The sequence below is a fragment of the Chrysemys picta genome, chromosome 4 (assembly GCF_011386835.1).
Source record: "Chrysemys picta bellii isolate R12L10 chromosome 4, ASM1138683v2, whole genome shotgun sequence".
Classification (NCBI taxonomy): domain Eukaryota; kingdom Metazoa; phylum Chordata; order Testudines; family Emydidae; genus Chrysemys; species Chrysemys picta.
In genome coordinates this window covers 128,346,446-128,363,358 of record NC_088794.1, presented here as the reverse complement: position 1 = coordinate 128,363,358, position 16,913 = coordinate 128,346,446, and the positions used below count along the sequence as shown (strand labels likewise).

Below are 16,913 nucleotides of genomic sequence, written 5' to 3'. Positions count from 1 at the left end.
AAAGAGTCTTGCGAGACTGGAACTGGAGGATGGGAGACAAACTGTGACCAGGAGATAGGGAGGACTGGGAGCTGGGAAGACACCAAAACAAGACATGCCACTTCACACATTTCTCCACCTGGGAGAGGGACAGTGAACAAGCAATATCTGACAGACATATAGTTACGTCATTTTAATGCACTACTGGAAGGCACTCAGATACTACAGCCATGAGCATAAGGTATACGTCCTTACCCATATAGAAAAGAATAGCTGATTAAGAAAATGGGCGGGAGTGGGAGCCAGTTGGTTGGGGATGGGGAAACACTGAGACTGGATGAGGAACTGAGAGACTGGGACTAGGAACCAGGGGGGAATAGCAGTGAAGGGAGACATAGCTGACAAGGTCTTGGGTCGTACGGGTACTAAGTAGGCAAACAGTCTGGAAGAAGTAGCCAGGAACAGGGGAGACTGGGACAAAGGGGAGAAGTCTACATTGTATAGGGAGCTTAGGCACCTAATTCAGGGCTATGGATTCCTCTAGGTGGCAGGCACCTAAATGTTATGCATTGCAATGCTGCGTCTAAGTCTCCTTTGTAGATCGAGCTGGCAGAGCAAAGCCCTTTCATATTTGTCTATGGTCCACTATTAGTCCCTTTGCAAATATACAGTTTGTCTAGAGATTTACTAGATTATTTGCAGATGGTTTCCAATACTATACAGTATACATAATGACCTGTACATTTTTCTGTCTGCAGTGGCTAGTGTACTATATAAAGAACATATTTTGATGTTTAATGTAATGCAACATATATATCATATTGCCTCAAGGACATAGTAGGTTGTATCAGTTTATCTGATGCATCCTGACATACTCTAATGTAGTGTCAGTAATTTAAAACAATGCTCATGTAAAATGGGAATAAAAGCAAGAATTTACCCATAAAACTAAAAGTATTTTCTTGCCACCTTGCACTAAAGGCACTCTTTTAAGGATTTAGAGAGAAGAATGAAAGTTAAGTTACATTTTCAGTTATAGACATTGAGCCAAATTCTGCTGTCAGTTACACTTGGATAAATCTGGAGTAACGCCATAGCTTACAGCAAAATCACTCTGGATTTACACCTGTGTAACCAAGAGCCCCAAATTTGACCCCTGATCTATTACACAGATCTTGGAATAACATAATAGATTGTTTTAAAAATATCATTGGTAAGAAAAAGGGACTTATCAATTAGAATGTAAAATAGTCAAATTACTTGGGTGACATAAAAATTCAGAGAGGCACAGATGCTTCTCTACCCCCATCTTTGGTTAGAGTTTATTGGATGTTAATAGCCACCAGAAGTCCCTTGTGTGTAGGAAGAGCACAGGATCATGGAAAATTGGTGTGGTGAATAGTCTGTAGATAGGAACATTTGCTAAGCATAGCTTTTTAATTATTTGCAACACTCTTAGCACTTATTTTTCAAAACTAAAAGTGTAACACAGCTAAAAGTAAATGTAAACATCTTGGAACAAAGAATGTAGGCCATACTTATAGGATAGGGGACATAATCCTGGGGAACAGTGACTCTGAAAAAGATTTGGGGGTTGTGGTGGATCAGGGTTTCACAAAACAGGGGTCGCCGCTTCTGTAGGGAAAACCCCTGGCGGGCTGGGCCGGTTTGTTTACCTGCCCCGTCCGCAGGTCCAGCCGAAGGTTAAGGGTTGATGTGATTACAGACTATAAGTACCTATATGAGCAACAAAAATTTAATAATCGGCTCTACAGTCTAGCAGAGAAATGTATACAATCTCATGGCTGCAAGTTGAAGCTAGAGTTAGTCAGAATGAAAGTAAGGCATACATTTTTAATGGTGAGAGTAATTAATTATTGGAACAATTTACCAAGGGTTATGGTGGATTCTCCATCACTGACAATTTTTAAATCAAGATGGGATGTTTTTTCTAAAAGATTTGTTCTAGGAATTATTTTGGGGAAGTTCTATGGCCTGTGTTAATACAGGAGGTCAGACTATATGATCAAAATGGTCCCTTCTGGCCTTGGAATCATCAGTCAGCAGAGGCTGATGGATAAAATCTTCTCCTTCCAAGATACTCCTGAAGAATTGCCTTCTCTCAAAAGAGTTGCTATATCATATTGTTATCAATGAGACTGCTGCAAGCTGCCTTGATTCAAGATGCACTCCATCAAACTGGCCATCTCCCATTATTTGTAATAGGAATAAATTAAATCTGCCCTCAAGGAAGATGGGAAATCCCTATGCTCTAAGGAGGTGAACAGAAAAAGTGTGAGCAGCAGGTGAATGGGTGCAAAGGCCATCTTGGCAAAAGGCAGCTTGTGGCCTCAGTCAGTCCAATGGAGAACCATAGGAAATGGTAGCCATTTCAAAAGAGGGCAGTTCCTCATGGAATTCTCTGTTGTAGAACATTATTCTGCAATCTCTGTTGAAGGAGAAACTGAGTTATGAAGAAGAATGGGGGGAAATTACCTGTAATCATAGAATATCTTCATATATTGCCTATTCACAAGATTTTATGAGTTTTAATTATACAGAAGTTTGAAATGTCTGCTTTAGTCCATTATTAACATCATTTGGGACAAAAAAGGGTTTGCAAATGAGCATGAAACTTCTTGCAAATTCTCAAAAAAATCATTCATCCTCTCAGATTAAGTGTTGTTATTTTCATGAGGATTTGCTGATTTTTCCTGCATGAAAGTGAGGTTGAATCCCTGCTTTAAGCTCAAAGCTCACCTCATACTTAACCATATAACTACAACTGGTGCCTCCTTAATATGCAGAGAGTCCTAGAACCTGAGAAGGGAGAAGGCAGAATACTGCAGTGATGATAGATACTATGGTGCTTGGAGCTATGGCACAATGTAAGCTAAAGAGACAGTTGTACTGATTAATGTAAGAAAGCTTTTTTCAGTCATAGATCTTACAGTATTTTGCAAAACAGGGTAACTATCATTATCGCCACATGTGCATGCAGAAACTGAGACCTAGGGCAGGAAAGTGACTTACCCAAGATCACACAGCTTGTCAGTAGCTGGGAATGCAGCGCAGTTTTTCTAGCTTCCAGTTCAAGGTCCTATCCACTGAACCAGACCTTCAGTTGCTGTAAACGGACCTAACTTTATTTAAAACAATGGAGCTTCACCAACTTACACCAGCTGAGGATCTGGCACACATGTTTTTAACAAGTCAATCTGCTGCATACGTACTTTAATCCAGTGTCCAATGGCAATGCAGGAACATAGGTGGAGAACGTGATTTATTTTTTTGTTGGCCTCAGTGAAATCTGTACAACAATGGTAGCATAGATGGAAAACTCATAACATACACCGACGTGGAGGAAAACCATGGTTGTGTGTCTAATATAGCACACTGAAGAAATTACACAATCACAGTTCATCCTACTGAAAATATTTCTCCCATAAGACTGCCAAGGTCAGTGTCATCTTGGATTATCTGCTACATAAGTGCCAACCACACAAGTTAGACCCACCCAGGGGCTGTACACTCTCGGGCAGAAGGTCACTAAACACTCGTAGTTGATCTATGGCTCCTGAGACTGAAGGAGGAGAACAACTGCAAGTATAATGTGCAGGGTTTTTTTGCTCTGAAGTGCATATTATTTTGGTACACAAATAAGTGTGTACACAAAAACATATTGAAGTGGATTAGAAACTGTGGGCTAATGACTGAAGGCACAGTGCAAGCAGATCCCCACTGAAAGTACCTGTCGTATCAGATGCAAAGTCTGTTTGCTGCAAAAATGCCAGCCGTAGAAGATAGCCTAGTCATAGGTGGAGCTAACTGATCATGAATAACTAAGCATTTTTAGTTCCTCTGAGCCATTTCACTGTTAATTGCCTCCTTGGCATCTCCCACTCTTTATGGGCCTGATCCAAAGTCCAATGACATCAGCAGAAAGACTTCCACTGACTTTGCTCTGGATCAGGCTCTATATGGACCACTCCGGTGCTTAGCAGTAGATTAGGAACCAGCATCGGCAAGTGTCATTTTCATGCACTGCACATAGGAGAAACAAAGTAGTAAAAATGTAGCAGGTGTTACAATGTCTTTCCACCTTACAGACATAGGTACTCAGCAATGGGCCTCTGGCTAGTCAGGAGCACGGGGGTTGTCTCCAAGCCATAGGTAATAACATCTTTCTTCAGGTATCACTGAGAGGTGCCCCCATCAGGCCCATGCTCCTCTGAATGATTCTTTCACTTAAAAGTACTTTGTTTTAATATCTGGCCTCGCCTCACAAAATGCATGCACATCTCAGGGTGTTTTAGTCATGGTGGATGGACCACAAGATGTTGTTGCATTGCAAACGTGCGTAAAATCCACAATGTCCTTAAAATGTTGACATTTTGAAAAATTCTGATTTCACCCTCGCATTTCCACCCTTTTTCTTAATTTAAAGTTGCTGAAAAGTGAAGTTCTTTATTTATCCACAGATCATGCACATGCAATGCCATCTTCCCTACACTGTCGGCTAACATTTCTCAGACATCCACTGGAGAGATTATTATTTCTGTATGAGTGAGAGGGTAGTTCAGTCTTCATACTCATTCAACCCTTGCCAGAGACAACAAGGTTGCAAGTAGGGGGATATTTTTGTGATGTGGGCACTCCTCCACTTGCTTATTTCACAGAGAACACCAAACACCTCTTAAATGGTAATACTATTCCATCTCCTGAGCTGTGCCTAACCAGAAACCCAGATTTCATATACCATTACCCAGTCCCCCAACTCCACCTTTTTTTTTAACCACCTCACTAATTATCAATGCCAATAACAGATGTAAAGAAATTACCACATTTATCAGAATGGACCAAAACCTCCAGTCCAGCTCTCTCCCCTTCCTCCTGATGCAGAAGCAAAACCTTTAAAGGCCTCTTTTTGGTTCCAGTTTCAGGAGCACAGTTTTCTCACAGTACTCCCTCCCTACCCAGCCCCAGATCTTCCCAGGCCCTGCCATTCACACATGGCAGGCTACCCTCTGCACTAGCCAGCTACCCTTTGCCTTGTATCTCCACAGAATCAGCCGTCCCCAGCCTCTCCCAAACCTCACCGACTCATCCTTAGCCCCAGCCCCTGGCCTCTCTGTTTGTTTTCCTAAGGGAGGTTAGTTTTCACACCCTCCTCTCCTCCCCAGCTTTTTGGTGGTGGTGGGAGATAGGACACCGTGGCCATTACCAGCCAGTCCTTCAGGGGCAGGATATCTCTAGTAAGAGCCATCCTCTCCTCAGAGTCTTTTGATGTAGAAGCTGCCCCACCTCTCCACTGGCCCCAATCAGGCAGCACAATGCTACAATCTGCTCCCTGCTACATCCATCTGTGGGGCTCAGAAGTCCTTGTAAACATGAACAATCTTATATTTGAACTGCAACTTTCAGCTCCACTGGTCCCAAAATGTTCTACAGCCTTTGATATCTGATATGCAAACAGTGCAAAGTGAAATGCAGCCAATTCTGGGGTGAAGCACAGCCAGTGATTATCTCTTCATAGGATAGGAAGGGACAAAGAATTTTTTAAAGACAATGTAGGGTTGCCAACCCTCCAGGATTTGCCTGGAGTCTCCAGGAATTTAAGATTAATCTTTAATTAAAGATTATGTTATGTGATGAAATCTCCAGGAATACATACAACCAAAACTGGCAACCCTAAAGACAAGTTGCACGGGGAATTTACAGTGAGATATTTTTAACCCCTGACATCAAGAGACATAACTTCTCTGTGCCAGAACCACAGACTGCAGGAGCTAAGGGTTAAAAGACTTTATTTGTATAACAACTATATTCACTTTCTTGTATTTTAAAAACCTAAGCCAGAGGGGCTTAACACTCCTGACTTCACTTTTTAAATAAAATCTGAGTGCTTCACTCGGCAAACTCCAATTTAAAATCACAGCAGGAATGACATTGGGTTGAGTCAGAAAGCACTTTTTCCTGATACAAGCCTGTCGATTGATTTTAACAATGGACGTTTTCTTTCCATGGATCCAGTATTTCTATTCATTTGGTCATTTGGAAATCTGTCTAGGGAGACATAATATACCCCTGCACTGTAATTACCATTGCTTATATTTCATGTGCATGTGTGAAATCATACTGGGAGCTATGGAGGTAGCTAGCAGCACTTTCCGGAAGGGGACAGTCTATTCTGTGGAGGGGTTCCTGGAGTTCCAATAACGCTAGAGAGGTCTGTGCAAAAAGCAGCCCTGGCACAGGCTCCCATGATGGATTCAGATCATTCCTTTCTCCCAATCTTCAGCCATGCTAGTAGAAAAACAGCTCTGATTTACAGAAAGGCAAGGTTGTGCCCCGATATGCTTGACTATAGTTCTATGAAAGAGATGCCTGCTAATGAGGACACCAAAAAACATATCTTCCAAAGCTCAAGGCTTCTTTTTCTTCCCATCCCCCTAATTCCTTACTCACTTCTTTGCTCAGTTCTTCTTTTACTTACTTACTTTTTTACCAAGAGCAACTCCAAACTAGGCAGAGACATTTGCCCACAGTGCTGCTCAGCTTGGGGGAGGGGGCAATGTCTGCTCTCATGGCTCATTGTGCTATGGGAAGCCGGGGATGGTGGGCTTCTGCCTGAATCTACAGTGACTTGCTTCCACTTCCAAACTTTCAACAAGCAACTTTCCTTGGCTGATCCTGTAGGCACTTACACATTCCCTTACACATCCCTCATATCAAAAATACTCCACAAAATTCAAGAAAAAGCTTTGGGATGTTCAATTCTCAGGGGCCTTTAGTACAATTCAAACCCACACAGGAATGATCCAAGAACCATCCCTTTGAGTACAGCACACTGGCAAAATTTGCTTCAAACAACCTAGACTACAAGTGTCAGAAATTTATTTCCAGAGATGTGCTGCTGGTGAGGGCCACTGCACGATCCTTCTTAAATTTCTTCCATTGAAGTTAAGTGACATCCCTCCTGCTGATGAAGTCATCTCCTCTCTGGAAATGGCTTAACTAGCCTTACAATCCCTGGGGCTCAAGAAAATATTGCCGAAAAGCATGTGTGTTTGCCTTTAGTATGCACATGGATGGTCTTGTGGCTAATGCACAAGGTTAGGAGTCATCAGAGATGGCATCAAGTGCCATCTCAATCGTGGACTTCTCTGTGAGGTGTTGAGGCTCATTAATGTTTGTGAAACAGATTGAGACTCTTTGATCTACATCAGTATGGAGCAAAATATTATGGTTCTGAGAAAGCACTGAGACCTACTGATGAAAAGTGCTATATACAAGCCAGATATTATATTAATTATTCATGATTATTTCTGTTTAAATGAATTCCCCCATTTACAAACACTCCTCTCCACAGAGTATGCACTGTTGGGGAGATCCTGTGCACAAGTGTCAGACATTTTATTCCAGTACATGATTTTCACTATAGCCAGGTACATGCTCCTTCTTCCTCACTCCTGCTAGGTGGCAATTAGTACCAAGAAAATTTGAGATTTGAAGAATAAGTGCTCTACAAACACCTCTTTGTAAAAGGCATATTGTCATCTATCAAAAGCCATGCCCCCCTCAGCCCCTTCAACTATATCTCTGTGCTACCTTCATTCTGTTTTCTGTCCTAACTTGTAATTGTTAATTTTTTGCTTTTCTATTTCTTTTAGCTGTCAAAAACATCAAACTAGAATCCCACTGGCAGCATCAGCCTCCAGCTAAGGAAGATTTACAGCTGTTTCAGCTTCATTTTTTTTTTAATTTTAATTTCTTTTATTTTATTTTTCAGTTTTACTGAACTTTTTTGTAGCATTCACAATACAATAAATAATGCAAGTGAAACCTACAAAATATGTTGGCTGACCCAATCTGCCGTTGTTTATAATTGACACAGATGTAGAAATATAGTCATTTTATGGCAGAGAATGCAAAATGCCTTTTTATCAATTCCACTCCCCTCCCCCGCATTGTGGAATGGTGCCCAACGGAGGTGCGTAACTGCAAGCAGGCCTTGAGAGTGGGGGGGAGGGGGAAGAGAAGCATATTGAACATCACACATATACACTTATGGACTGGCCTAGCATTCCTTGATTACTCGCTAACATCAATGGGAATTCTTACATATACACACAAGAAATGCCTAATCAAGTCCTTGATATACTGAAGTACGTCTGACACCTGAATCTTTACTAAGGTCCTCAGTGTATAACACATAAAGCTCCGAAAAATTCAGGAACAGGGAGGGAGTTTCAGGCAAAGAAATATGTTGTTCTACATTCTACAGATATTCTTTTTAGCAACTGGTATGCAGCCCCACCAGTCTAGTGCTGTTCGCTTGTATATGAAACCTACCAGAAGCCTGATCCAGCCGTTGTTGAAACCAGAGGCAAAGTTCCCATTGACTCCAATGGGAATTGGATCAGGCCCTACAAGCAGAAGTCACTGAGATCAGAGATTACACCAAAAACAAGAAATGACTTATTTTTAAATTTCAAAAATAGCCACCAAAATTTTCAGCTTAAACTTGTTAGTCCGGTGGAAATGGCCCTAACATTGAATCACTTTGTATGATAGCACAGAGGAGACTTTCTGGTACTCTTACTATTGTCACATGACAGAGTCCCCTTCTTCTAAAACTAAACAAATAACTTCATAAGTATAAAGAAAACAGTAATATCCTGAAAGTTACAATCGGTCCCTCTCTGATTCAGCATTCAGTTTCTGCGTAGAGCCTTTCCCCAGCTCCTTCCCTCCACCTACATTCCTGATTACTGATTAAAGAACTACTACACCTATTCTTGCAGAGACAACAGTGAACATTGTCACAAAAAAGCAGGAAACACATGCTAAGAGAAGCATCACAGAGAATGAGACAAACATTTTCACCACAAAAAAAAAAATAAAAAAAAAATCAATGTGTAATTCATGCTAAGGATAATGACTGGACATGATATTTATTAAATGTTAATAAACACAGCCAGTGAATCCTGCTGTTGCTTGTCTTGTTGCCTGTCTTTTTAAAATTCTAGTTATTAATTTGCTTAGTCAGATTTAGTATTTTTTATGGAGGTGGCATTTATTTATAGACCGTAAGGGAGGGGGGTGGGGGTTTCTTCCTGTGTGTTTGTACAGTGCCTACCATGGTGGGGCTCTAATCTCAGTTGGTGCTAGTGTTATACAAGTAATTAATAATAATAATTGTGGTTCAGTGTGCTGAGCACAAGACTAGAAGCTAGAAGCTCCCTGAGTTTTTAATCACAGATATACCACTGAGTCAGCGGTTATACTTGGGCCAGTCACTCAGTGAAACTCCCACTGAAGTCCAACCCAGCAGTTTTAAATCCATGCATATAAAGCCTGAAGAGGGAATAGCTGGTTTCCTAGTCCACAGGCTCCCTGTCCACAGACAGAGAGAAGGTGGGAGATTGAATTTCTTCCCTCAACCTACTTTGTTCTCCATGTGAAGCTCAACAGCACGAGTCAGCTAGAAATACATGCCAACTACTGAAAATCAAAGGCATTATGATTAAAACCTACTTAGAAAGTTCCTTCACACTGGGAACATCGTGGCTTGTTATGTTACTTTAAACCGGAAGCATTGCAATGAGCATCAAGTTGTATAGAGTGATTAACTTCTGAGGTAAACCTTTTTGTATAGGCAAAAACAGTCATTTGTAGGGACAAGCTGTTTTGACAACATTCTTCTCTAGCAGAAAATAGCAGGCTTCCTCTTATAGCACAGACTAACTCTAACATAAATCTACATCCAGTTTTTATTATGTACTATGTGAAAGAAATAGCATTGTTGCTTATTTGCACTGCATCTGCTATAGATAAACTAAGGAGTTAGAGCCAGATCCTCAGCTGGTATAAGCTGGCATAACTCCACTGAAGCCAACAGAGCTATGTCAGTAAACAACTCGCAACATCTTGTCCCCTACTGGAGAAAGAGCCATCAAGTGATGCAGGGTCTGACCCTTTATCAGGATACTTAGCATTTTTTACAAGCATTAACTGACTAAGCCTCAGTTTGGGACATGTCAATAAGATTTATTAGCCCCATTTTATAGATGAGGAAACTGACTCACATACAGGTTGGTAGCCTGACTTTCAGAAATGCTGAATACCTCAGCTCCTATAAAGGTAACTTATAAGCAGAGGAGGGATATGGAATTCATCCTGCTACCTCCAGGCCATGGGAAAGAAAACTGTGCTAGAATTGCAGTTGCTGAACCACCACGATCTCTATTCAGGGAATTTGGGCCACCAGGACTACATAAGTGCAGATCCAGTCTATCCTAACTGTGCCAATTCAGAGTAGTGTGGAAACCACCACCATGGCACACAGGGTACGGAAGCCTTCACATGCAGGATGGTCTGCCTACCACACACGCAACCCCCCCCCCCCACACACACACACACACAATTCCACAATAAGGCTTAAGTGAAAGGAGCTTTGCATGGTTCCTCTGTACCCAAGTGAATTTCACTCCAACTGAATCAGTCAAATACAGGTGTTCAAGACATCTCTGCTCATTACACTGCTCCACTTCTATATTTTCATTGTTAAAATTAATAGCAATCATCTTCCACGAAATATACTGGCCTAAATGCTGTTCTCTGTGCACAGGTGCAACACCACTGAAGTCAATGAGGACTTTAATTAGTCCACTGTATGCTAAAAAGCACTACAGAATTAATCACAGGGGGGAAAATTCCCTTTGGGAAAGGAAACCAGCTAATAATACAATGCATAGCCATATACAGGATTTTTGGTACCTCATAAGTAGGATCAGATGGGACTGACCAAGTCTACTTCCATAAGCTCAACTGCACTAAGTCACTAACACTATTCATCCTATGGGGTGTTTCCAATGACAAGATATCCTGTAGTGCTCTAAGCATGTGTTATAACACATGTCAAAGAAGCTGTTAAAAATTTCATATTAAGAATTGAAGTAACAATACTTTATAATGGTTCCAAAGGAGCAGTTACAATGTACACTGTCAAATGTTGCTGAGTTTAAAGAATGCATCCATCTGTATGAAGCCATAGTGCACTTTGATGCAATGCCCACCCTTTAATATGGCGTGTCCTAGCCTTGGAAACATCGGTGCATGGAAACAAAATAGAAAGGACAGCAGTGAAATGGATGACCTTTTGGCTACTGTTTTGATCTTCAGTATATGGGGATAGGGAACAGGATGTGTTTCTTTTTAGCATTATGGAAGCAACAGTATAATAAAGTTCAAGCTGGGTATTCCATTAAAAGCCATTATTTCTAGTATTTTTTAACAAATGCTCTCAAAATCTCCTACTGCACAGAGCTACTCTGAAATTTTGAACAAAATCTATTAATTGTTTTTTGATTTAGGTACACATGAAAAAAATACATTGTCTTGACATTTGCATTCCACAAACTTAAATGTGGTTTTGTTTTCAAGCATCAAACTTGGTCCTGATACAATTTTTCATCAGGGATAGTTTCTGATACTTTTACTCTGGGTTAATAGCACTTTACTCCACAAACAGTCCCACTGATTTTTATGGGATGACTTATGAAATAAGGTACTACTGAATCTGATTTAAAGTGTCAGGAGTCTTAAGAATGCACAATACATCATTTTCTTTACTGACTTAGGCATGCATCAAGTTATAGAGGCACAGGGCAAGTGGGGCACTTTGTCCCAGCCCGGGCCCCACGAGCCCTGGCCGAGAATCCCTTTCCTGGCTAAAGGCACCTTTTTACGTACCCAGCGGTGGTCCGTGTCTTTGGCGGCATTTCAGTGGCGGGGGGCCCTTCAGTTGCTCTCGGTCTTCAGTGGCATTTTGGCAGCTGGTCCTTCAGTGCTGCCGAAGACGCGGAGCAACTGAAGGACCCGCCACCACCGCAGACTCAGAGCTCCGCCTGGTGAGTATGTCCGCTCCCCCGCTTTGCCCCAGGCCCCCTGAATCCTCTGGGTAGCCCGGTAGAGGCATGATTTACTTTTACAAAGTTCATGCTGGTGTGGCCCCCTCTCATATCAGACTCATCTATGTGCTTTGTCTTTAAGGAGTAATCCTGGGACAGGTATTTCTCCATCCTGCTCTGTGGTAAAGATTAATACATCATTTAATTTCTCTACAACCTTTTATTATCTAAAAGTCCACTAACTTTTCTACAGGCCTCTTAACTACTGATCTTCTTAAATAAGATCTTATTATTTGTCTTGATTGTCTGGCTGTTCTTCAGATTTCTTCTTCTTATCCCACAGTCACTTAACATCCACCTTGTACCTCAACTGCTCAAGTTTGGTCCTATTTCCATCAACTGGGCTGAATGTTAATACTTAGCACTTTTATAGAACTTTACATCCAAGTACTTCTGAATATTTTACTAAATTTAACTGTATAGGTCTTTCATAACTCCTTTTAGGGTAATTATAGTAAGTCTTATTATCTCCATTTTACAGATGGGGAAACTGAGGCAATATTAAGTGACTGGCCCAAGGTGACGTGGCATGGTACTATTCAAGGTGAGAACAGAATACCAATATCCTTATTTTCAGCCCTGAGCTCCATGCGTTAAACACAGAGAATAATATTTTGGATCAAATATCTCTGCTCTGCTAAATAATCAGACTTTTAAAAGGAGCATTCTGGATTCAGACATTCTTTTATATTCTCTTCCACAATAAACTAATTAGGAATGGCAAAAGAGTGTGATTGTCCTGTCAGTGCATGTTTCCATAGCTCTACTTAATACTTCTCAGGAACAAAATACTCACATACATTCAGTGTGTGTGATTTCCAGCTAGAAAGTTACTTTTAATTAACTTTCCCCCCCTAATTCATTCATGTCTAGTTAATGTGGATAAGAATAACATTCTCCTTCTTTTGTAGCTAAGTCACACATGGAGCTGTATCCCCATTCACTCAGGTAGGCACATGCCTTTATGCTTTCAGGGATATATGGCTGTGGAATTATTTCCAAAACTCTGACATATTTACAGAGAACTTTTCCCACCACAGATAAAATATTTTTATTGTATGGTATTAAGATGACAAAGTGTTTTTTCTTCAGTCTCTGATGTATTTTTGCCATCAAGTTGTTTTTAGTCACACCATTTATTTTTTTCCTTTTGATAAAGGAAAAAAAAAATCTGAAAGATTACTTTGGATAGAGGAGTCTCAATGAGGTTATTAAAAACATCTCTTATTTGTCATATTCTCCGTGCCACCATTTTGTGCACAAGTACTGTATTAATAATATCCTGTACAAATTCCTGATAATAAATGGGCAGGCTTTTCATTTCACAACTGGACGTTTCTCCTCTCTCTCTCTCCCCCACATAGCCTCCCCCCCCATACTGATAAAGCCCACATAGGATTTTTCTATTTGCAAATTCTCCACTGAATCTAGGACCTAACTCCCATATATAGTAAATCAATTACAGAATTAGCATTTATATTTAAAAGGAATGCTTTAGGAGAGATCTAAAGTACCTGGGACATATTTATTCCAACACTACAAGTATATATCAGCAATTCCCTTTCATATCTGCTACCTAAAAAAACCCACTAAAATTATTAATCTAAAAGTCTGAATGCAAATCATTGAGAGGAAAATTAATGAAAGGAGGGGTGGTCTTGTGGTGATACTTCCTTTCTCTCACCCTTTGTTTGTCTTGTCTATTTAAGACTGTAAATTCTTTGCTGCAGGGACTGTTTCTTACTGTGTGTTTGTAGCGCTCCTAGCACAAGGGGGTCCTACACGTGATTGGAGACTCTAGACACTACTATAATAAAAATAATTAATGGTAACAATAATGTATGTCTCCCACAGACCTAAAATAGATATTGGCTGCTATTCAGTATCATTAATATTTCTTTAATGCAGATGATGTACTCAGTGGTGTACAATATAAAAAGCTAAAGACAATCCTTCCCTGCAAAGAACTCTTTGTCCTGATTTGGGACAAACACGTTCAAATACTGTAATTTACGGTGGGATGAAAATTACAGTTTTCTAATCCAGAGGTTGGGATAACTTTGCGTGGATATTTTTTCCTGTTCATACAAAAGTAAGTCATAGCCTCATTATTTTTTGTTGGCTTTGTGGAAGAAATAGCTTTTTAGAGGGACTTGAATGAGGACTGTGGGGGTGACCTGGTCTGGGAAAGACATTCCATACATAGAAATCGGATATGTGTTCTATTATTAAGTATATACCTCTTGAATATAACAGATGCAGTAAGTATACAAAATAGTTCCAACATATGGATCACAGCCCCATTAATGCAGGGTCCACTGAGTAATCCCATGAAAGTCCATGGAATCAATTACATGCATAGGGACTAATTGAAGTTGTCTTTGCAGAATCAGACCCATATTGTTTAAGATTCTAGATTTCATCAATTTTAGAATACATAGTGAGATGGTGAGCTAAATACAGCCCCAGTGCAACGGCCTTAAGGTAAATGGATGAAATGGCACTGTAGACATGGCACTGTAGACAGTGTGTTCTAAATCTCAGTAACAAACACCAACTGATAGCAGAACTTCAGAAAAAATGACTGAAGATTTCAGTATTATGTATAAAAGCTTCTGTGTCAAAGTAGTGTATGTCCTTACAACTATAAATACAATATGATCAAACCTAGTCTTGTTAATTATATGTCTTATCGTTATTTTAGGAATAAAAAAAAATAGTCCCGCTAAAGTGTTGACATTTGGTATATAATACATTTTAAAGGTTGATTTCCGCATATAGTCTAACATTTGATTTTCTCCCCAAATTTTTACAGCATAACTGAATACCAACTTTTTATTGTACTCTTTGTATTCTGGAAATGTCCCACTCCTTGCCAGTTAGAACCAAGTAATAATTGTTTTATAATAATTATACTAACAATACATATTCCTGTAAGCATGTAAAATAAAATGTGAAAAAGTATATGCTCTATTTAATATATGTGTGTCAATGCACATACTTATTCTGTATGCAACTATAATTATAATTATTGTTATATTTCCATACCCTACAGATAAAATATATGCAAGGGTCTAGTGAACAACTAATTATTAAATATAAATAAGAAACGAATACATTTAACTTACTGGAAAACATATAGAACCGACTTATGTTTAATAGTGCCATGTTCTTATACAGATCTCAGGTACACCTTTTAATAGGTGCACTTTTTCTTGATGGATTGCAGTGGAAATCCATAATAATCCTCACTAATATCTTCAATAGTGTCACGACAATAAATAAGGCAGTTAATTATTCAAATAAGAAAACTTTTTTGCTCATAATTCTAGACCAATAATAAGAGGAAATTTTATTGAATACAATCAGTGCTTCATTGAAAAAAGAAAGCTGAAAATCTTTGAAAAATCTGTTTATGTGGGCAAAAGAATGACTTTGTTAAGAACTGAAACTCAAATTATGCCCAAAGCTTAATAATTCTGTTGCCATGACAAACAAAGAGCCTGATATTACAAAACCTTTACTGATTTACTCACAAGTTGTCCCATTGATTACAACTGAATTGCTGACATGAGTAAGAATTTGTAAGATTAGACCCATATTTAGAGTCCAATACTGCAACCTTTCTTCACATGAGTAGTTAGAGGGGCTACTTGTGTAAATAAGAACTTCTTGCCAGAGTGAGGATTGCAAGACAGAGCATAGCAGTTGCATTTTTCCCATTTTAAATGATTTCTTAGTTATGACCCCTGTTCTCAGTACATTTTAAATAGAAAAATATAGGAAAATCTACTTCATTGTATGTGCATATTTGGAGCCCAACCCTTGCTTCTGTAATCAATGTAAGTTCTCTTGAGTACTGTCAGACTTCAGGAATGTGCTCTGATGATCTGGGCTACCTCCAGTTGTGAAAATTTAAATGAGTGATAGTAGCAGGGTCTCTCTGAAACAAACCTTGTAAAATTCTTCATCATAAAAGAGTGAGGTGTGTTAAGATCTGCCTTAAAATTTGATCCAAAATGAGAAGGGAGCCTTCCTCTGTACTGGTGAGACTTGGCAAATCTGTCAGATTTTTAAGTCTTCAGCCTTGTTCATAACTATCCTGGCATCACTTGGCCTAGGCCGGATCTTTGGAGCCTTTCTGACTTTTAGAGCTGTTGCTAGGAAACCATCACCCTCCATTCCAGTTATATTGTTGAGTCACATGAAATCTGCCAAGCACATCCACATCCACCTACTCCCATTGAAATCAAGGTTGTTGTTTTTTCTTTTGCCATTGATTTAAACGAGAGCAGCCTGACATCCTTTTTACAGTTCCCTTCTCCAGATGTGGCCACTCCGTCTTTCCCAAACCTCAGTGGCCAACCAGTGTGGAGAAGGACAGAGCATGTTCCCTACTCACACAACATCCTTCAGGGAAATAACATGCCCATGAGTATTTTCACCTCTTAATCTTGTCCTGATTTTCAGAACGAAGATCCAAGGGAATTGTGTTTTATGAAGAACTGAACTGCACTTCCCTTCCCAGGGATTGTGATTTCTGCTTTGCTTGGTGATTTCCTGACTATAGCATTATTAGCAGGTCAAATAGCTGATCAGTAACACCACATGCAGTCCTCTAAGGATCCACCTAAGGATCTCAAAGCACTTTACAATTGTAGATGAACTAAGCCTCATAAAAGCCTCGTAAGAAGTAATGTACCCATTTGCAATCAGTGTCAACAATTTCATTAACACATGACAAAAATAATTTCCTATGAAACAATTTGCACATAGAGCTTTTCTATGAATTAATTTTACAACAGTAATTTTATAGCACTAGTCAAGCAACTTATTTCTAACCTTCTGAAATGTTTAAAAGCACAGCATTTCCACACACTCCATATGTTAATCCCAGCATCTGTGTATGCACAATTGTGCACTTTACATTTCTTTGCCCACAGGGAACAAAATGAGGAG

General features: G+C 39.7%; 1 protein-coding gene across 1 annotated transcript in view; it reads right to left on the bottom strand.

Moving 5' to 3' along the window:
* TUNAR (TCL1 upstream neural differentiation-associated RNA) overlaps positions 1-16,913 on the bottom strand; it is a 39,212-nt gene that overhangs the window by 9,508 nt on the left and 12,791 nt on the right. The gene's annotated exons all lie outside the window — the stretch shown is intronic.